The sequence below is a fragment of the Scyliorhinus canicula genome, chromosome 6, assembly GCF_902713615.1.
Source record: "Scyliorhinus canicula chromosome 6, sScyCan1.1, whole genome shotgun sequence".
In the NCBI taxonomy this organism is placed as follows: domain Eukaryota; kingdom Metazoa; phylum Chordata; class Chondrichthyes; order Carcharhiniformes; family Scyliorhinidae; genus Scyliorhinus; species Scyliorhinus canicula.
Genome location: NC_052151.1, coordinates 119,757,188 through 119,778,248, shown reverse-complemented (window position 1 = coordinate 119,778,248; position 21,061 = coordinate 119,757,188). Strand labels below are relative to the sequence as shown.

General features: G+C 49.4%; 1 protein-coding gene across 4 annotated transcripts in view; it reads left to right on the top strand.

Moving 5' to 3' along the window:
• The window catches only part of msra (methionine sulfoxide reductase A), a 492,501-nt gene that overhangs the window by 191,538 nt on the left and 279,902 nt on the right, over positions 1 to 21,061 (top strand). Inside the window, exon 1 of one of the 4 annotated variants that reach the window (XM_038800013.1) lies at positions 12,130 to 12,223. The exons of the other annotated variants lie outside the window; for them this stretch is intronic. The gene's annotated coding sequence lies outside the window, so the exon portion shown is untranslated. Of the gene's footprint in view, positions 1 to 12,129; positions 12,224 to 21,061 lie in introns of those variants that run through there. 4 annotated transcript variants of the gene reach the window in all.

Sequence of the window (21,061 nt, the reverse complement as noted above, 5' to 3'; positions counted from 1 at the left end):
TATACCCTGAGAACATCCCAGATCTTTGATGCAGTTCCATTATTCTCCCCACCGATGTGCTTGGTTCTGAAATTTACAGTGACAGATCATCGGCATATAAGGATACCCTATGCTCCACTCTAACACCACCAAAACCCCCCATCCCCGAGCTCCGTAGTGCGATGGCCAAAAGTTCTATGGCCAGTAAAAACAACTGGGGGGGGGGGGGGGGCATAGGACACCACTGCTTTGTACCCTGGAGCAAAGTACACCAAATTCATATTAGTGCGAGCGCTCGACATCAGCTCCTTGTACAACAGCTGTACCCACAGCGCAAATCTCAGCCCGAATCCAAATCGTTCCAATACCGTCATCAAATAACCCCACTCTACTCGATCAGCACCTTCTCTCCGCCCAGTGCCACCACCACTTCCGCATCCTTTCCCTGCTCCGGAGACAGGATCACTTTTGGCAAACTCCTCACTTTCGAAAACAGCTGCCTTCCCTACAGGAAGCCCGACTAATTATCCCCTATCGTCCAGCCTTACCACCAAAACGTTTGCCAATATCTTGGCATCTACATTGAATAGGGATATGGGCCCCTACGACACACACTCCGCCGGGTCCTTATTCTTCTTCAGCAGTAGGGAAATCGAAACCTGCCCCATCGTCTGTGGCAAGACACCCTGCCAATCGCATCTTCGCAAATACCCACCATTAGCAGCGCCAACCTATCCTTAAATTTCTTAAAGTATTCCGCTGGGACCCGTCAGATCCCGCCACCTTCCCTAGCTGCATCCTCCCAATTGCTTCCTTCACCTCCTGCTCCTCTACTGGCCGCTCCAAGCCTGCTCTATCCTCCACCCAGCCTCGGGTACTCCAACCTGTCCAAGAACTCCCTAATTTCTCGCTCCTCTTCTGGTGGCTCCAACCTATATAACATCTTATAGAACTCTTCAAATAATTATTGATCTACTCCGGGGCCACCACCAGCTTCCCCATCTCATCCCGCATCTGAACTATCTCCCTCGCTGCCAATATACGCTCTACCTTCTCCCTGTGCTCATAGAAACCCCCCCCCCCCCCCCCCCCCACCCTTCTCAACGGGCTTGTTGCTTTCCCTTTGGACTACTGGTCAAACTTCAGCTGAAGCTCCTTCTCCTTCCTCTTGGCCAAGAGTTCCGGGCCTTGATCAATTTTTGGTCTCTGCTCCTTGTCCATCTTAGCTTTGAACAAAATCACCTCCCCCCTCACTACTGTCTTCAGAGCCTCCCAAACCACTGACTGCGAAACATCCCCCGTGCAATTAAACCCCTCATATTCCTCGATCTCCTTCCCGATCTGATTACAAAAACTCCAATTTCCTAATAACCCCACATCCATTCTCCACTCCAGCCTCTGAGCCATCCCCATCTCCAGAATCACATCCACCCAATGCCGCACATGGTCCGAAATCTATTCTCAAGTACACTTTATGTACCAGGGAGAAAAATGAATACTCCCGCTTCCTTGGGTGCAGGAACCTCCACGGATCCATTCCTCCTATCTATCCAATCCGGAATGGCACCCTCTTCACAAACCCCGCATCGTCCCAGTTGGGGCCATATTTGCCCGCCAGCACCACCAAGCTCCCGTCTAGCACTCCTGTCACAATCATGTACCTGCCCCCCTGGTCTGCCACCACCCTTCTCCATCTGAAACCTCACTCTCTTGCCCATTGATACCGCTAACCCCTGAGCCCAACTGTCAAACCACGAAACAAAAACCTAACTCATCCAACCCTTCCTGAGCCTCACCTGATCTTGCACTCTCAGGTGGGTTTCCTGCAGCATCACCTCATCAGCCTTTAAGCTATTTAAATGTGTATGTACCCTCAACCTCTTCAACTGTCCCCCTAACCCCCTCATGTCACTATTCTGACCGGGACTCTCGCACCACCCCCCCCCCCCTATTCAAATACCAACTCCACCCCACTTCACCTCACGTTTTTGCTTCTCCCAACTCAGGATCTTTTCCTTAACATGGATCCTGTGGAAACAAATTATGACCATCCTTGGCGGCTCGTTTGCCTTCAGCTTGGGCCTGAGCGACCGATGAGCCCTTTTCACCTCGTACTGAGAGGATGCTTCCCCCAACAACTACACCAACATTTTCGCGAAGTAGTCAGTCAGCCTCCGACCCTCCACCACTTCAGGCAAACCTACTATTCTGAAATTCTGCTGCCTCGACCTTTTCTCTACGTTCTCCACTTTGGCTCTGAGTCCTTTGTTGGCCTCCACCACCCTCTGCAGCTCCTCACCTATCGAGGTGAACTGGCCACTGTGCTGCGACACAGCCTTCTCCCCCCCCCCTTTAACTTCTTTCCTTCCTCGCCCGATGACTTTGACACTGCCGCCTTCACTAGAGCCATCGCCTCCTCCACCAACTCCTTCATCGCATCCATCATCTCCATTCGCATCATCAACATGTGGCTCACAAACTGCCTCTCAAATACTCCAGCCATCACCTCTGTCAGAGTCTGTGAAGGGCACGCCACCCAGTGATCCAGCCTCCTGCTGCCGGGCTGACCCATTCGCTCAATGGCAAACTTTCACTTGCCCCCTTCTGTCCAGTTTTTTTTTTCTGGGTCTTAGATATTCCACACCTTCCTTATGTCTTCCTGCACCATTCTTATTCAAAAACTGCGCTGGAACTGGGCATTAAACTCCAAAAACCAGAAACTTGATCAGGAGCTACCCAAAGTGCAACTTCCACCTACATGCCATCACCGGAAGTCCCTTCAATTCACTCATTGCCATCCTTCTGGGGTCTTCCCTTGCCCTCCTTCTGGGGTCCTCCCTTGTCCTCCTTCTGGGGTCTTTCATTGCCCCTTTCTGGGGTCTTTCATTTCTCTCCTTCTGGAGACTTTCATTTATCTCCTTCTGGGGCCCTTTGCTTCCTCTTCGGGGTCTTTGCCACCTCTTGAGGTCTTTGCCTCTTCTTTGAGGTCTTTCATTGCACCTTCCTTAAGGTCTTTATTGCCTCCTGTGAGGTCTTCCATTGCCTATGGACTTCTTTTTTTTGCGAATTACCATCTATTAGGGTCTTCTCTAATTTTTCTATCCACAGCCATTTGTTCTTTGTGGTTGCCGCTTTAAATGTATTACCTCTTTAAGGGTATTGCCACTTTAAGACTGTCATCCTTTTTTCCACTCAGCTGTCAGCAGCTGTTGGCTTTCTCTCTTTGTTTATCCTGCACATTGGGAGTTTTTAAAAATAAATTTAGAGTTCCCAATTATTTATTTTCCAATTAAGGGGCAATTTAGCATGGCCAATCCACCTGCCTGCACATCTTTTGAGGTGTGGGGGTGAAACCCAAGTAAACACGGGGTGAATGTGCAAACTCCCCACGGACAGTGACGCAGAGCCAGGATTGAACCTGGGACCTCGGCGCTGTGAGGCAGCAATGCTATCCACTACACCACAGTGCTGCCCCGCACTTTGGGAGTTTTGGCACGAACCTGACTGCTCTCTTTTTGAATTTATATAAACTTCCACTTTTACTGAAGGAAGGAAATTTCAGCCATCTCCAGAGTTTTTTGTTCTCCTCCTGGACATTTGGAGAGTCTGTTTATTTCACCTTTTTTTTGATGTGCCAGTTTTTGTCTATTTTATTTGTTCATTGAATTTGGCTTTGTTGGCTGGGCCAGCATTTATTACCCATCCCTGAGGACATTTAAGAGTCAACTACATTGCTGTGGATTTGGGCTCACATATAGGCCAGACCAGGTAAGGACGATAGATTCTATATTACTTATTACTCTGACAGTATCTCAATATCTGGGGCTACTCGCCCAAAATGGGGCATTCTGGTGAGTATTTGTTTTCAGATTCCATTAAAACAGGATACTCGCAGGTGCTAGGCCAGAGGCAGTGTCATAGTAATCCCATCCTAATTGCCAGATGTAAAAATGCACTTTCAGAGACTCCATTAATGAACACAAAAATGATTCAGTGATGAGAATTGTTCAGCAGCTACATGGCTGCAGCTAGGTCACAACAAGTCTCCTGTCTTAGAGGGGCCCCCGCCCCACCCCCGGGTGCTGTGTTGCACTGGGCGGCACAGTGGCACAGTGGTTAGCACTGCTGCCTCAGCTTCAGGGTCCCAGGTTCAACTCCGGCCTTGGGTGACTGTGCGGAGTCTGCACGTTCTCCCCGTGTTAGCATGGGTTTCCTCCGGGTGCTCCGGTTTCCTCCCACAGTCCAAAGATGTGCAGGTTAGGTGGATTGGCCATGATAAATTGCTCCTTCGTGTCCAAAAGATTAAGTTGGGTGACTGGGATATGGGGATAGGATGGAGGCGTGGGCTTGGGTGGGGTGCTCTTTCCAAGGGCCGGTGCTGACTCGATGGGCCGAATGGTCTCCTTCTGCACTGGAAATTTTATGATCTATGATCTTCTATGATCTATGATTAAAGAGACAGTCACCACATTCATAAGCCGAGGCATGGGGAAAATTAAACACTAAGACCAAGGAGGAGAGATAAGGACGGTTGGCCATAAAAAGGGTCTGCATTTTAAATGTTAGTCTTTTTTAAACTCCTAATGTACTTGCCAGCATGTTACTTGAATATTCTGTATTTAGGGTGGCACAGTGGCGCAGTGGTTAGCACTGCTGCCCAATGCGCTGGGGACCCAGGTTTGATCCCGGCCCTGGGTCACTGTCCGTGTGGAGTTTACACATTCTCCCCGTGTCTGTGTGGGTCTTACCCTCATAACCCAAAGATGTGCAGGTTTGGTGGATTGGCTATGCTAAAGAATTGCTCCTTAATTGGAAAAAAATAATTGGGCACTTTTGGACTGTATTGAATCCTATCTCTGCAGTGCACCATTGTAATTTGATATTGCTAGGAACTCTGCAACATGTCAACACCGTGGGGACGTTTTCACAGTCTTCTGTTCTAGGTGCTGCCTTTTGCCCCCATCACACCCTTGACGATTGCTTCCTGCTATGACGCGCCTCTTTGTGCATATCGTGGTTCATCGGCGCATCAGACCCACCCATAAACCAAAAATCCAAATCTGACTCTTGCATGAGCTGACAACAAGCCTGTTAATAGTCTTACCTCTTATTGAGAAGCTTGGGTGAGTTCCCGTTTCCGCCTCTGGACAACAGACCCTGAAACCTGAGCATGCTGGTCTCGGAGAAACAGGCATGCTGGCCAAGGGGTGGGAACATGGTTTAGATCATTCGCCCTGAATTTGCCCACTCTAGTAATCCAAAACCCTACCCGAGGAGTAAACCCTAGAGCAGTGGTTCTCAACCGGGGTCCACATGGACCCTGGGGGTCCATGTAACATTACTGGGGGTCCACACAAAAAAAATACCGAATTGGGGGTCCACGGTGATATTTTAGTGGTCCATAGAGCAATTCTACTTCAGAACAATTGTTATTACTGAGAATCAAGTAGAAGAAAAAAATGTTTGTTTTCATGATGAATATGATGTGGAGATGCCGGCGTTGGACTGGGGTGAGCACAGTAAGAAGTCTTACAACACCAGGTTAAAGTCCAACAGGTTTGTTTCAAACACGAGCTTTCGGAGCACGGCTCCTTCTTCAGGTGAAGAAGGAGCCGTGCTCCGAAAGCTCGTGTTTGAAACAAACCTGTTGGACTTTAACCTGGTGTTGTAAGACTTCTTACTGTGTTCATGATGAATATTCACCTTTCTCTCTCTCTCTTTCTCTCTTTAACACAGTAATCACTAGAAACTGTGTATATTTGATATGAATTGGTTATTTTTAGAGTAATTTAATTCAATTTAGTCAGTGAAAAGTTTTTTTCATTACTTTTCATATTGGAATAAGTTTGGCAATGTACGAAAATACCGCTAATCCGTTTCCAACCCTCACGGTAAGATAGATGGACTTTAGGATTAGTTTACCACGCATATAAGAAGCTTTTTTTTCTGTGGAATGGCTATGGGGGTCCACAAAAAAAAATTAAGAGGAAAAGGGGTCCATGGGTTAAAAAAGGTTGAGAACTCCTGCCCTAGAGTATACAAAATGTTATCCCAACATACCCATCACAGAGTGTTAGGAGATTGGCTTCCAACAGGAGTTATCCACTGGTTGAGTTTCTATGATGTTTACAATTTCCTGACATGCACCTCCCTCATGATGAACTATGGGCGCAATTCTCCGCACTCACGACGGTGCGGAGAATAGCGGGGGTCGTAAATTTTTATGGCCACGCTAGTCTGACGCCCTCCCGCTATTCTCCCCCCCCCCCCCCCCCCCCCCCCCCCCCCACGCCCGACACGAATCGCTGCCACCGTTTTTTTACGGCCAGCAGCGATTCTCAGCTGGCCGATGGGCCGAAGTCCAAGCCCTTTACGGCTGTTTTTACGAACGGCAAACACACCTGGTCTGGTCGTTCGTAAAAACGGCCGTCAAGTCCCGATTTTGAAAACCATGGCACCGATTGGCACGGCAGTACCACGGCCGTGCCAAGGGTGTCATGGGCCCGCGATCGGTGCCCACCGATCGCGGGCAGCGGGTCCGATTCCCGTGCACTCTTTGTCCTTCCGCCGCCCCGCTGTATCACTTCGCGGGGCGGCTGAGGGGCATCCCGGCCCGCGCATGCGCGGGTTTCGCGCAAATGCGCGATGACGTCATCCGCGCATGCGCGGGTTGGAGTCTTCCAATCCGTGCATGCGCGGCTGACGTCATGTGACGCGTCAGCCGGCGCAAACTCTGGCAAGCGGGCTTAACGAAATTCGTTAAGCCCGCGATGCCGGAGTTCACGGCCGCGGCATACTAGCCCCGACCGGGGACCAGAATCGGTTCCTGGTCGGGGAGGGGGAGGCCGGCGTCAAACCCGCCCGGTTTTGACGCCAGCCTTACGATTTCTCCCTGTCTGGGAGAATCGCGCCCCCAATTTTTGCTGCTGGACTGCTGTACACCATCCAAATGCTATTTTAAATTAACCTTCCATTTGGCCAACTTGAACTGCTCTTGGAGATATTTTCATTTGCATGAGCTTTAAAAGCAGAGTCCTGTTCAGAGACACACCTAAAAGTGCACAATAAAAAGTGAGGAAATCCAGGGTACGAGTTGGACATCCATAGGCTCAAAGCATATGGCACTTCTTGTTATACCCCAATTGAGGCCGTTAAGTGGCCGATTAATTTCCTGCCCAGTCTCAATTTTCAGGCTGGTGGAATGTGCGCTGGGGCAGGGGCAAGCCTGAAAAGTGACTTTGTTTATGCCTTACGCAGGAAGGGGAGGGGCACACCTCCATCAACGGCCTCTTTTAACAGTGGGTGCTCCCTGTCATGATATTCAAATATGCAGCTAATGAACACATAGAATAGGACAAGACCAATGAGCAGTCAGGACACTCAGGGGTGGTATCTCACTATAATAGGGATGAGGCACTCACACCCAGCCTCTTTCCACAGACCAACATCTACAGAGTGAGACAGGGTGTAATCTTAGCATCACACCCTAGCACGAGGCTTAGAGCAAGGCTGGTTCAGTTAGACTGAGTTACTACATTTAGATTAGCAAAGAGTCGAACTCAATAAAACACATTGAACTCACTTCAAAGTCTGGAGCATCTTTTACTCAAAACTGCATCAAATGGCAGCTTGTGTTATTCCAAATTACATAACACAACACTCACCAAAAGGTTTGGCCAGTTAGGTGCCTACTCAGCCTCTCCAATTTCCCTCTGCCCAATCCCATGGGTCTCACCTCCCCTCTCCACTCTGAGACTCCCCAAATTACCTGGTCAAGAGCTCCCGGGACCGAGCGTCTGTGGACTGTTTGTAGTCCCAGTCTGTCCACTGCACTTTCAGGTGCTGCCGACTGATTAGATTGGCTGAATGAAGGGCAGAAGTCCAGCCTCTAGCTAATTAATGCTCATTGGAACGTGAAATGGCTGCAGGACAGGCAGTATCGGCGACAATGTGTTCACCATTGACTGCTTGGAAGGTGGGAAGGGAAAGATAACCATCTGTAAAATTCTGCCCATGGTCTTTAAATTAGCCTGGAGACCCAGGAGGCCCTTGCAGGTAAGTAAACACAAGTTTATTTTAGTCATAAAAAAGGGCCACTTCGGAAGTGTAAACACAATAAGTCCCAGTCGGAATACCAGAATGCCAGTCCCTGTCTGGGCCGGCTTTTACACAGCTATGTATTTACATAGCTTCTGCCCACTGGTGTGAATGCTCGTATTCCACCAATCCCACAGGGAGATCGATTAGGATATCCCCTTGAACCTCGTGAGGGTTATTACAGGAAGAAATAAGAAAGATGGCAATTTTGGAGATTCAGTGTGAGATGTTGGATAGTGACTGGAAACTCACCCCAGATCCGATCCACCTAATTTATATTAAGCGGACTGAAAATGATGGACCAGGTAGTACCGCCATACACTACTGCATTGTAGGAGGATTCGACTGCTGATCTGAAACCACTGAGTGCCCACCACTAGTGTCTTTCTAGGATAAAACAAAATTAGTTGCAGGCCTGATATGTTTTCAGCTGAGGGGGTAGTACCTGCTGAGGGGGCAGGCTCTGCTGAGGGGGCAGGCTCTGCTGAGGGGGCAGGCTCTGCTGAGGGGGCAGGCTCTGCTGAGGGGGCAGGACCTGCTGAGGGGGCAGGGCCTGCTGAGGGGGCAGGGCCTGCTGAGGGGGTAGTGCCTGCTGAGGGGGCAGGACCTGCTGAGGGGGCAGGCTCTGCTGAGGGGGGCAGGCTCTGCTGAGGGGGCAGGACCTGCTGAGGGGGCAGGACCTGCTGAGGGGGCAGGGCCTGCTGAGGGGGTAGTGCCTGCTGAGGGGGTAGTGCCTGCTGAGGGGGCAGGGCCTGCTGAGGGGGCAGGGCCTGCTGAGGGGGGCAGGCTCTGCTGAGGGGGCAGGGCCTGCTGAGGGGGCAAGGCCTGCTGAGGGGGCAGGGCCTGCTGAGGGGGCAGGGCCTGCTGAGGGGGCAGGCTCTGCTGAGGGGGCAGGCTCTGCTGAGGGGGCAGGCTCTGCTGAGGGGGCAGGCTCTGCTGAGGGGGCAGGCTCTGCTGAGGGGGCAGGACCTGCTGAGGGGGCAGGGCCTGCTGAGGGGGCAGGCTCTGCTGAGGGGGCAGGCTCTGCTGAGGGGGCAGGCTCTGCTGAGGGGGCAGGACCTGCTGAGGGGGCAGGACCTGCTGAAGGGGCAGGACCTGCTGAGGGGACAGGGCCTGCTGAGGGGGCAGGCTCTGCTGAGGGGGCAGGACTTGCTGAGGGGGCAGGCTCTGCTGAGGGGGCAGGCTCTGCTGAGGGGGTAGGTGATGTACCATCAATTGTACGCGAGGCGAGTGATTTACCAAAGTCTGGCTTTAATTGACTAGAACACAGCTCTGCGATCGTCTACAATGGAAAGGGACGATCGTCAGTCGTCTGGCCATTTATACCTCGTTAATAGAGGCGTGGTTAACTCAGCCCCTCGGCTAATCGGTCGAGAGGCACATGACCGACCAGGGCCAATGGTAAGCCAACGTTCTGGCCCAATGGCAGACGAGTATGCAGATCATATCACCACAGTAGGACCTGCTGAGGGGGCAGGCTCTGCTGAGGGAACAGGACCTGCTGAGGGGGCAGGGCCTGCTGAGGGGGCAGGGCCTGCTGAGGGGGCAGGGCCTGCTGAGGGGGCAGGGCCTGCTGAGGGGGCAGGACCTGCTGAGGGGGCAGGGCCTGCTGAGGGGGCAGGACCTGCTGAGGGGGCAGGCTCTGCTGAGGGGGGCAGGCTCTGCTGAGGGGGGCAGGCTCTGCTGAGGGGGGCAGGCTCTGCTGAGGGGGGCAGGCTCTGCTGAGGGGGCAGGCTCTGCTGAGGGGGCAGGCTCTGCTGAGGGGGCAGGGCCTGCTGAGGGGGCAGGCTCTGCTGAGGGAGCAGGACCTGCTGAGGGGGCAGGGCCTGCTGAGGGGGCAGGGCCTGCTGAGGGGGTAGGCTCTGCTGAGGGGGCAGGCTCTGCTGAGGGAGCAGGACCTGCTGAGGGGGCAGGGCCTGCTGAGGGGGCAGGCTCTGCTGAGGGGGTAGGCTCTGCTGAGGGGGCAGGGCCTGCTGAGGGGGCAGGCTCTGCTGAGGGAGCAGGACCTGCTGAGGGGGCAGGGCCTGCTGAGGGGGCAGGGCCTGCTGAGGGGGGCAGGCTCTGCTGAGGGGGCAGGGCCTGCTGAGGGGGCAGGACCTGCTGAGGGGACAGGGCCTGCTGAGGGGGCAGGCTCTGCTGAGGGGGCAGGGCCTGCTGAGGGGGCAGGCTCTGCTGAGGGGGTAGGCTCTGCTGAGGGGGCAGGACCTGCTGAGGGGGCAGGACCTGCTGAAGGGGCAGGACCTGCTGAGGGGGCAGGACCTGCTGAGGGGACAGGGCCTGCTGAGGGGGCAGGCTCTGCTGAGGGGGCAGGACTTGCTGAGGGGGCAGGCTCTGCTGAGGGGGCAGGCTCTGCTGAGGGGGTAGGTGATGTACCATCAATTGTACGCGAGGCGAGTGATTTACCAAAGTCTGGCTTTAATTGACTAGAACACAGCTCTGCGATCGTCTACAATGGAAAGGGACGATCGTCAGTCGTCTGACCATTTATACCTCGTTAATAGAGGCGTGGTTAACTCAGCCCCTCGGCTAATCGGTCGAGAGGCACATGACCGACCAGGGCCAATGGTAAGCCAACGTTCTGGCCCAATGGCAGACGAGTATGCAGATCATATCACCACAGTAGGACCTGCTGAGGGGGCAGGCTCTGCTGAGGGAGCAGGACCTGCTGAGGGGGCAGGACCTGCTGAGGGGGCAGGCTCTGCTGAGGGAGCAGGACCTGCTGAGGGGACAGGGCCTGCTGAGGGGACAGGGCCTGCTGAGGGGACAGGGCCTGCTGAGGGGGCAGGCTCTGCTGAGGGGGCAGGACTTGCTGAGGGGGCAGGCTCTGCTGAGGGGGCAGGCTCTGCTGAGTGGGCAGGACCTGCTGAGGGGGCAGGCTCTGCTGAGGGGGCAGGCTTTGCTGAGGGGGCAGGCTTTGCTGAGGGGGCAGGGCCTGCTGAGGGGGCAGGCTCTGCTGAGGGGGCAGGCTCTGCTGAGGGGGCAGGCTCTGCTGAGGGGGCAGGGCTCTGCTGAGGGGGCAGGGCTCTGCTGAGGGGGCAGGCTCTGCTGAGGGGGCAGGCTCTGCTGAGGGGGCAGGCTCTGCTGAGGGGGCAGGCTCTGCTGAGTGGGCAGGACCTGCTGAGGGGGCAGGGCCTGCTGAGGGGGCAGGCTCTGCTGAGGGAGCAGGACCTGCTGAGGGGGCAGGGCCTGCTGAGGGGGCAGGACCTGCTGAGGGGGCAGGACATGCTGAGGGGGTAGGACAGTTACGTGGACGATCTCTGGAAGTTGAATAATGTACTGAAGGGCAAAATGTACCGGGCCAGTATTGGGCACATTGTAGCAGTGAGTCCCACAGCAACATCTGCTTGGGAGTAGTTGTCTGCTGGCTTTCATGAATAGGGAATATTCTGTGATGAGGAATGTAATTGCGAGGGAAGAAAAAACCTTCCAAAGTAGGACAAAAAAATAACCATTAAATATTGAGGTTACAGCGTTGTAGAGGCTGTTATGAGGCTAATGTATTTGCGCAAGTCTGCTTCCAGTGGATTTAAAATTCTCTAACCTTTTGTATCTAATCCCTTAAGCTAGTCTTTAATTTTGTGATTTTCAGTGCTATGGCTATCTCTATTTATGCAGGTAGAAATGTAGAAAGAATATTTATTATAATCGTTGATATAAATCATATTGAATAAGCCAGCGTTTCTGTTCTGAATTCTGTTTTGGAACAAAGTGAGGTTATTAATCATTTCTGACATGACATGAAGCTCATTGTTTAGGAAAACAATCATTGAGAAATTAAATTGATAACTCTCTTTCTGCAGTGCAAATCTGATTTAAGGCTTACTTTCAATACAGGAAATGTAGAGCTGAAAGATTCTATTTTGCTTGATAAAAAGTTGAACATTTCAAGGTTTAGTGCAATAGACTAGGTAAATTGTGAGAGATGTATATATTTTTCGAACTCACAGCAAGCTGCACTGGAATAATTTTAAATGAGGCGGGCGTGGAACGTCAGACTGAACAAAAGGATAATCATCTCCTTTAGCTTTAGCTTGACTATGTCAAATTTGCACTGCTGACAGTCTAGCGTTGCCAACACTCCAGGATTGTCCAGGAGATTAACCTCCTGGATACTGCTATGAGCAACCCAGGAGACAAAATCCAGGAGGTATTAAAACTTCTAATTTCCTTTGAACGCTGGTTTATTAGTTGTAAAAGTATTGGTGTGTGGGAGGGTGCTGTGCATAACAGTTTGTTTGACTGAATGGGGTAATTGAAGGAGGAGGTTTATGGGTGGCACGGTAGCACGGTGGTTAATTAGCATTGTTCCTTCACAGCGCCAGGGTCCCAGGTTCAATTCCCGGCTTGGGTCACTGTCTGTGCGGAGTCTGCATGTTCTCCCTGTGTCTGCGTGGGTTTCCTCCGGGTGCTCCGGTTTCCTCCCACAAGCCCCAAAAGTCATGCTGTTAGGTAATTTGGACATTTTGAATTCTCCCTCTGTGTACTCGAACAGGTGCGATCATGGAGGCTTTTCACGGTAACTTCATTGCAGTGTTAAAGTAAGCCTACTTGTGACAATAAAGATTATTAGTATGTAATTAAGCCTCAAGGTCATGTGCATAAAGAGTTAGCATACCTTAGCTGACCTCATGCACTGCTCACGGATCATCATAGATGGCAAAGAAAGTCCCAGCCTCCTTTGAATCTCTCTCATTGGCTTGATATCTGCTTTGCCTTACACCCGAAATTGCTGATCCCTTTGTTGTGGTTCTTTGCACTGGAAATTTGAGGGAAATTGAAATGGTCAGAAAGAGCTGAAATTTTAGGTTTCTGGGGGCATCATCAATCTCTGAATGGGTGAGGAGGGGGAGGCGGAAGGGTGGCGATGGAAATGAACAGAATCCAGGAAATGCCATGAAGGTCATAGAATTTACATTGCAGAAGGAGGCCATTTGGCCCATCGAGTCCACACCGGCCCTCACAAAGATCACCCTATTCAAGCCCACGTATCTACCCTTTCCCCGTAACCCAGTAACCCCCACTTAACGGTTTTTTGGACACTAAGGTCAATTTATCATGGCCAATCCACCTAACCCGCACATCTTTGGACTGTGGGAGGAAACCGGAGCACTCAGAGGAAACCCACGCAGACACGGAGAGAACGTGCAGACTCCGCACAGAGAGTGACCCAAGCCGGCAATCGAACCCGGGACCCTGGAGCTGTGAAGCAACTGTGCTAACCATTATGCTACTGTGTCGCCCACAAGTGCAAAGTAAAATGAGAATTGGAAGTGCCGACGTCACAGGTGTGGTTTTGGAAATACCTGGTCATAATGTTTTGTGTTTATTCATTCTTGACTCCATGAAGATCATGAAAATAAATATAAAGGTAAAGGGTTGTCGTCACTGGAGTGTGAGCGGAGTCTTTCAGTTTACACAAGGGCTTTTGAGAGGCCTGTCAATACTTTAACTACTACTATAGTTTATTCATACATACCGTTATGGCAATTTCAGAATTTTGAATGAGCTAACCAAATTTCCAATAACTGCTTTAAAAATCTAAATAGCCACAGACCAGCTCTACTTGGTTAACATTGATTTTTTTTTAACTGAAGTAATTCCTTTCTGAAGTGATCTAAAATTTTGAAAAATGATTGCCGACTTACGAATAAAAGTAGGTCATCACAAGCTTCATCACAAAGAATTGTGTAAAGGATCTGAGTCTTTCTACATTAATATGTGGAACAGATTACCACTGAGTCATGTCATAATATTCTAGAATTGTCTTTGCAAATACTGCATAATCTTATAGTCTGCCAAAGATATTGTAAATGGATATTAAAATGTTGCCTTCATGAATAAATTACTAATACAAATTAAAGATAATTTAAATTTTCAGTTCCAAGGATTAAGCTATTGCACAGTAATACTTATTTTTTAAAGGCAAGATTCCTTTCTGTTGCTATACAAACTCATCACAAATTCTATATATTTGGTTGGTGAATAATTTTGTTGTGAAGACATTTTTCTTTTTTAAGTTTTAGTTTTTTTAAACTCTGAACACATAATATTGGAGACGTTCCTGAAGCGGGCCATCTATTATTTGTCTGGGAAGAGCTTTGTGTGTATCCTGATGCACTGCAACCATTCCTTAAATTAATATGGATTGACATTGAATGAATCCACCTTCACTCCCGGCAAATGGGGAATAAATGGAAATGTTAATTTTCTTTGAAAAATTTAATTTAACTATAACTAAAGCAATTATCCATCATTATGGATGTGCAGGCTAAGTGGATTGGCCACAGTAAATTACCCCTTTGTGTCGAAAAGGTTCGGTGGGGTTACTGGGATAGGGTGGGGGCATGGACCTCGGTAAGGTGCTCTTTGAGATGGTCAGTGTAGGCTCGATGGCCAAATGCCTCCAACTGCACTATTGGAATTCTATGAGCATTCTTTGATCATTATCGCATGAGTCTTAAATCTAGTGCATTCAAGAGTGTGCATCATATACCCGGCACTATAATTCATACCCTAGAATTTAAAAATGTGGATGTAATTTCATTCTTACTGGTTTAGCCTAGGAGAGCCCACCAGGTGGCATTACGCCACGTTTGTGTGGACCAGTGCTAAACGGCGCCATGGCGAGGTCTCTCGGGCGAGGGAGAATCGGGCAGTGACATATTTAAATTAACCTAATGACTCACTTAAATATATAAATCTGGATCTCACCCAGTGAGGGCGAGATCCAGATCGCAATGTCTCGGGAGATTTAATGGCCTCATCTCGTCACCGAGTCGGGCACAATGAGACCGTTCGATCGTGCCCTTTATTTAAAATGTCTGAGGTCCTTGGTTGAGCCCAATAAATTATTGTCACCAGGTTTGGAACTTTAAAACATAAGGAACTTTTTATTACGTACAGTATTATAATTAAAACAGAAAATGTAACTGACTATCTACTACCCCTTTCCCAACCCCCCTTTCTAACTCGCCTAAATATCTGCCTGTTTGTCCATCCATCTATCCAACCGTCTGTCTATCCGTCCGATCCATCTATCTATGCACACACACACACATACACCACAGAGGGAAAAGGGTGGAGAAAAAGGAAATAAAATATTAATAAAGAAAGGATAAGGATCTCTTTTTTTTTGTTTAAATTTTAGAGTACCCAATTCATTTTTTCCAATTAAGGGGCAATATAGCATGGCCAATCCACCTAGCCTGCACATTTATGGGTTGTGGGGGTGAAACCCACGCAAACACGGGGAGAATGTGCAAACTCCACACAGACAGCGACCCAGAGCCGGGATCGAACCTGGGACCTCAATGCCGTGAGGCTGCAGTGCTAACCCACTGTGCCACCGTGCTGCCCAGGAATAAGGATCTCTGAAGCATTGGGATGACTTCCAATCAATGTCTTTCTGAAGTTCAGGCTTTTGTGTTGGTCCTTCCTTCCAGACTTAAGGTGGGTTTCTCTGGCAAGGTTGTCTACTTTCTCTGCAGACTCAGCATCATTTCAGGTTTACAGTAAAGGATGTGCCAGGCACTTACTGCTTCTGCTTTGAATACCTGTGGAGTATTTAATCAGAGACATTCAGCGTGATTCAGTGACCCCGTTGCGCTCAGCGCTGATCCGGGCACACTGGATGAATCGCTCATGACCACCAAATCAAGCTCTGCACCTGCTCGATTGTGAGTCACCTGACTCTCTATCCCCAATGCGATCTAGATCCCGTCCTTACTGGTTAAGCGATTAAATCTGACTCCTGTCTTTCTGCTGACAGCGCACTCAGACCCGTCCTCATGACGGAGCGTGCATCGTGGGCTCTTGATCTTAGACCACTGTAGGTGGTGGGGGGGGGGGGGGGGGGGGACGGACAGGGGAACAGAGGGTGGGGCTACAGGCAGGTCCACTGTTAAGATTAAAGTGACAAGAGTCTTCCCATGTAACAGGTGTGAAATGTTTTAATAGTGAGCATATTACTGTCACAGATTTCCCGTAACAGCCTCCCCAAACAGGCGCCGGAATCTGGCGACTAGGGGCTTTTCACAGTAACTTCATTGAAGCCTACTCGTGACAATAAGCGATTTTCATTTCATTCCCCATTGCTCCAGATAGTAGTGCCCACTCAGTGCTCCTCACTCTTCTGGAGCTTCTGTGGTCTACTGCGAGGTGTAGGTGTATCCCCAGGATGCACATCAGAGGTGGAGGCAGCCAACTGCTTTCCGTGCCCTGTGGCCTTTGATGCCCTTGGCGGACGTCCTCTGGAGAGCTTGGAGCTGGAGGCCCCCGGCTGACAAAGGTGTCGCAGGTGTCACCATGAAACCCTACTCTGTCCGCTGCTGTTGAGATGCACCAGTGTCAGGAGGGGGGAATTCCGAAGAACTGGAGACCGCCATAGTCTCCTTGATGGAAGGCCCCGGAATGGGCTCCATGCTTCCTCCTCCCTGAGGGTGTCCACTGGACTCTGGATGACTCCATAGGGTCAGCTGGAGTGAGCTCCAGAAGCCTCTAAGTCATCTGGCATTACCAGTCCTGGAGGCTCCCCATTGTCTGCATCATGGTGTCGACGCCCTCAGCAATGCCTCAGTATTCAGCTACTCTCCCTGGAGTGCTTCGGAAATGTCCACCTGTATCTGGGACATGTCCCTCATTGACTGGGATGTGATGTTGAGTCCCTCAGCCATGGTTGTCACAGACTAAACCATACTTTAAACACGACCACTCAAGGCGTGGATATCGTCCTCCAGGTTTTCCACTGCGGCCGCCACCCTAGTAGTGTTGGCCCCGGTGCCACACACTGCAGGCACAATCTCTTAGACCTGAAGGTTTGGGGACTCCTCCAATCGACCTTGCTTTTTTAAAAATAAATTATTTTTTTCCACTTACGGAGGAATTTAGCCAATCCACCTGCCCTGCACATATTTGAGTTGTCGGAGTGAGAACCCGCAGGCAAGGGCAGAATGTGAAAACTCCACACGGGGCCGATATGGAACCTGGGTGCTTGACAATGTGAGGCAGCAGTGCTAACCACTGCGCCATAGAGCCGCCTCCCAGCAGCATTGCTGACCCTGCTGCTGGGTCTCCAACTCCCTCGGGGGAACAGGGTGTCGAGAAGGTTGGCCAGGTCGGCATCCCCAAAGCAAGGAATAGATCTGCGTGTTGCCATGCTTGTGTGTTGACTGGGAGTGAGTGGTGAGGGAGCGTTTAAAAGCAGCTCTCCTTTGTTAACATCAAGCAGCTGAGGCACGAATCATGTAAAATAGACGGTGAGGGAGCCAGGCACGGCGAGATTCAAGTGGGGGCTCATTTTTGGACCTAAGTGCAGGTGAATACAGGCTGCGATCTCGCCAATTCGGCTGAAGAGAGACACCCCACCAAATTCATCCAAAATGACACTTAGAAATCTTTTGGCTGAATGGAGCCCCATATCCCTATTTGTGAGAAATCTCCTGGAGTGAGGTATCCTTTCCTCCCAGTTTTAAAGTAAAATATTGGGGTTTCTGTCCGGGTCCGAGCCACTATTGGAATATCGTCCCGGATCGTAATAACAGGAATGACTCTTACACTAAGGAAGGTGCTAATTAAGTCTGAAAGGATAAAATTCATCACATCTCTACTCTCTTGCTCTGATGAAGCGTCATATGGACTCAAAACATTAACTTTCTTTCTCTCTCCACAGATGCCACCAGACCTGCTGAGGTTTTCTATTAGTTATCTTCAGAAAAGTTTTGGTTGTATTTAGTTGTCCTTTACTTACTAGCACTCACTGAAAATCCATACTTTTTTATTGAACTTTTGTGCCTGGAGTTTCAGATCAACCAAATATTGATCTGAAATAGTGCAGTACCAAATCGTTCTTGGTGAAGTGGAATGACTAATTTTTTCCTTCAAACTATAACCCCTCTCATTCGCAGTGCAAGTATCCATTAATGCTGCCATTTAAATGCGCAGCGCTGTCAGCGTTATTTCTTCCTAGTGCACAAAACTATACCGTAAGAAATGATGCAAGCAGCACCTCATGTACTGAACTTTAATAACTGATATTGATTTTGAGATGGGCAATTTTTGTACAGACAGTGCTATAGTTACACTGGTCATATCCAGCCTCCACACAATAATCTGCAGTTGACATTTTTTTGTAGTAGTTTGATTCAATTGAGTGGCTTGATAAGCCACTTTTGTAAGCAGTTAAGCATCGGTCACACGTTGCTGTGGGTCCAGAGTCAGACTGGGTAAGGACAGTAGATGTCCTCCCCTGAAGGACATTAGACATTAGCAAACCAGATGAATTTTCATTACAATCTGGTCTTTTCATGATCATCATTACAGAGACTAGGGCCAGGATTCTCCCCTACCCGGCGGGGCGGGGGGTCCCGGCGTGATGGAGTGGCATGAACCACTCCGAAGTCTCTGCACCTTTAGGGGCCAAGCCCTCACATTGAGGGGCTAGGCCCGCGCCAGAGTGGTTGACGCTCCGCCGGTTGGCGTGGACGGCCTTTGGCGCCACGCCAGCCGAGGCCGAAAGGACTTCACCAGCCGGCATAGGTCCGCGCATGCGCTGGAGCGTCAGTGGCTGCTGACGTCATCTCCATGCATGCGCTGGGGAGGGGGTCACTTCCGCCTCCGCCATGGTGAAGACCATGGCGAAGGTGGAAGGAAAAGAGCTCCCCCACGGCACAGGCCCGCTCACCGATTGGTGGGCCCCGATCGCGGGCCAGGCCACCGTGGGGGCACTCCCCGGGGCCAGATCGCCCCGCGCCCCCCCCCCCAGGATCCGGGAGCCCGCCAGTCCCGCTGGTCAGGTAGGTGTTTTGATTCCCGCCGGTGGGCGAGGCTTGACAGCGGTGGGACTTCGGCCCATCGCGGGCCGGAGAATCGCCGGGGGGGGGGGGGGGCCACCAGCGCAGCGCAATTCCCACCCAGCGGGGGGTCGGAGAATCCCACCCTAGCTCTTTATTCCATATGTATTTATGAATTGAACTTAAATTCCAAAGCTGCTATAATGAAATGTGTGTGTGTATATATATATATATATATATATATATATATATATAGACAAGTAAGGGGTTAATGATTACATCTTAGTGTAACACAACCACTAGAGGGCAACACTAGATCCCACTATAAATATGAGAACTCAAAGGATCTTGGATCTCTTCCAACCAGGAGTGACGAGACAGTAGAGTATTAGAGAGATAGATCACAGCATAGTTTAGCATGTGTAGTTTAAATTAGTTATTACTTTAATATAGATTACTTGATTACTAGTTATAGTTCTGTGGAGTGTGCAAACTCAATATTAATCAATCTTTATTTAATAAATCAGATTTGCTTTAAGTTAAAGATTGGTGGTTTCTTCAGAGTCACACCATCAGACCATTCTGGATTACGAAGCTAAGAGTAACGATATATTGCCAGAGAGTAATATAACAGCTGCTCAGACAGGATTTGATCTTGTGCCTCCAGAGCATTAGCCCAGACCTCTGGGTTACTTATTCAGTAACATGACCATTCTGCTATTCCTCTCACTAGCAAGGGCAATTAGGAATGGGCAATGAAGGTGCTTTGCCCATGAACAAACAAAGAACTCCTCCCACCCCCCAAAAGTCACTGTGTAAATCCGATCATACTTTCAATTTTTCTATTTACACTTTGAATGTGTAAATAGTCTGCATCCACGAGTTGTCATGTAAAATTAGTTAGCTATTGATTGTTATTTTATTCACCCTATAAAATATTAAAGATGTGACCTGCAGTAATCTCCCCGTGAAAGCTTTAAAACTGTTCTGCTTGATCTCACGTGCACAGCATTTTTAGTCTGACGTCTACTTTTCTTAGATTGCAAAGTAAATTGTCTTCGTGTCCGGGAATAGTGGTATCATCAGCTGGGAACACCATTTTTCAAACTGTTCTATGGTATATCAAACCGTTTTCATTGTGTAAATTACATCTAAGGATACAGAGCGCTGAGAGCAGGACTGCAAGATTATGAGGGAATAACATCCGAAACAATGACAGCCTATCAAAACACTTTGCAGTGCCCCCCATAAAATCAGGTGTTAGATTGCAGTCTTGAAGCCACTTGAGGATTTCTTTTTTTTAAATGATGCCTGGGATTTATGGGATTGTTTTGGGATCTGTTTTTGCACCATCAGCAATTTTGATTGCGGAAGCTGACAGCCTGTCTGCTGCTCAAATGATGGTTTCACTGAAGGATTAACAATTGCAGTACCATTGCCACAAACCAATTACCATAACATTATTGAGAGATTAATAGATATCGGGACCAATTGCATAGCATTAATCTGGTTCAGGTGGTTTGAGGATATTAAAGGACATAAAATTGTAAACCACTCCCACATATCGATTATATTGTACTGTGGAGTCAGTCAAAAAACACTTTATGTATGATGTTTCTGCTCCTCAGTCTTTTTACTTCAGAGATTTGAGTTCTGGCAGCTGAGCTTATTCCAGAATGTTTCATGCAATTTTGTAGTGATATCCATGCTGAAGAGTTACTGTTGGATTGATTTCATAGCCAAGTGTACTCCACCTTTAGAAAGATATGACTGTAACCATAGCGGATTATTCTCCAGTTCTCTTGTGTACATTCTGTTCCTTGACAACGTTGACCAGAAGTATGGAGTTAGTATGGAGTTAGCTTCTAAATGTTTGTCAACAAGTCCCAGTTTTATGCCTGCACTTGGCGCTGTGGGAGAGACAAATTGGGGATAATGGTCAGGTACTGTAATTGGCTGGATGTGGCCAGTAGTGTCCCACAAGGGTCTGTGTTGAGGCCTCAACCATTCTCCGTATTCATTACTGACTTGGATGATGGGATAGGAAGCCAGATATCCAAAGTTGCCCATGATATTGTAAACAGTGTAAATGGGAAGCATAAAATTAGAAAGAGCTCTTTCTAGAATAAGTGAATGGGAAAAATTGGCAAATGGAGTTCAGTGCAGACAAACTTGAGATAATTCACTATGGAACTAAA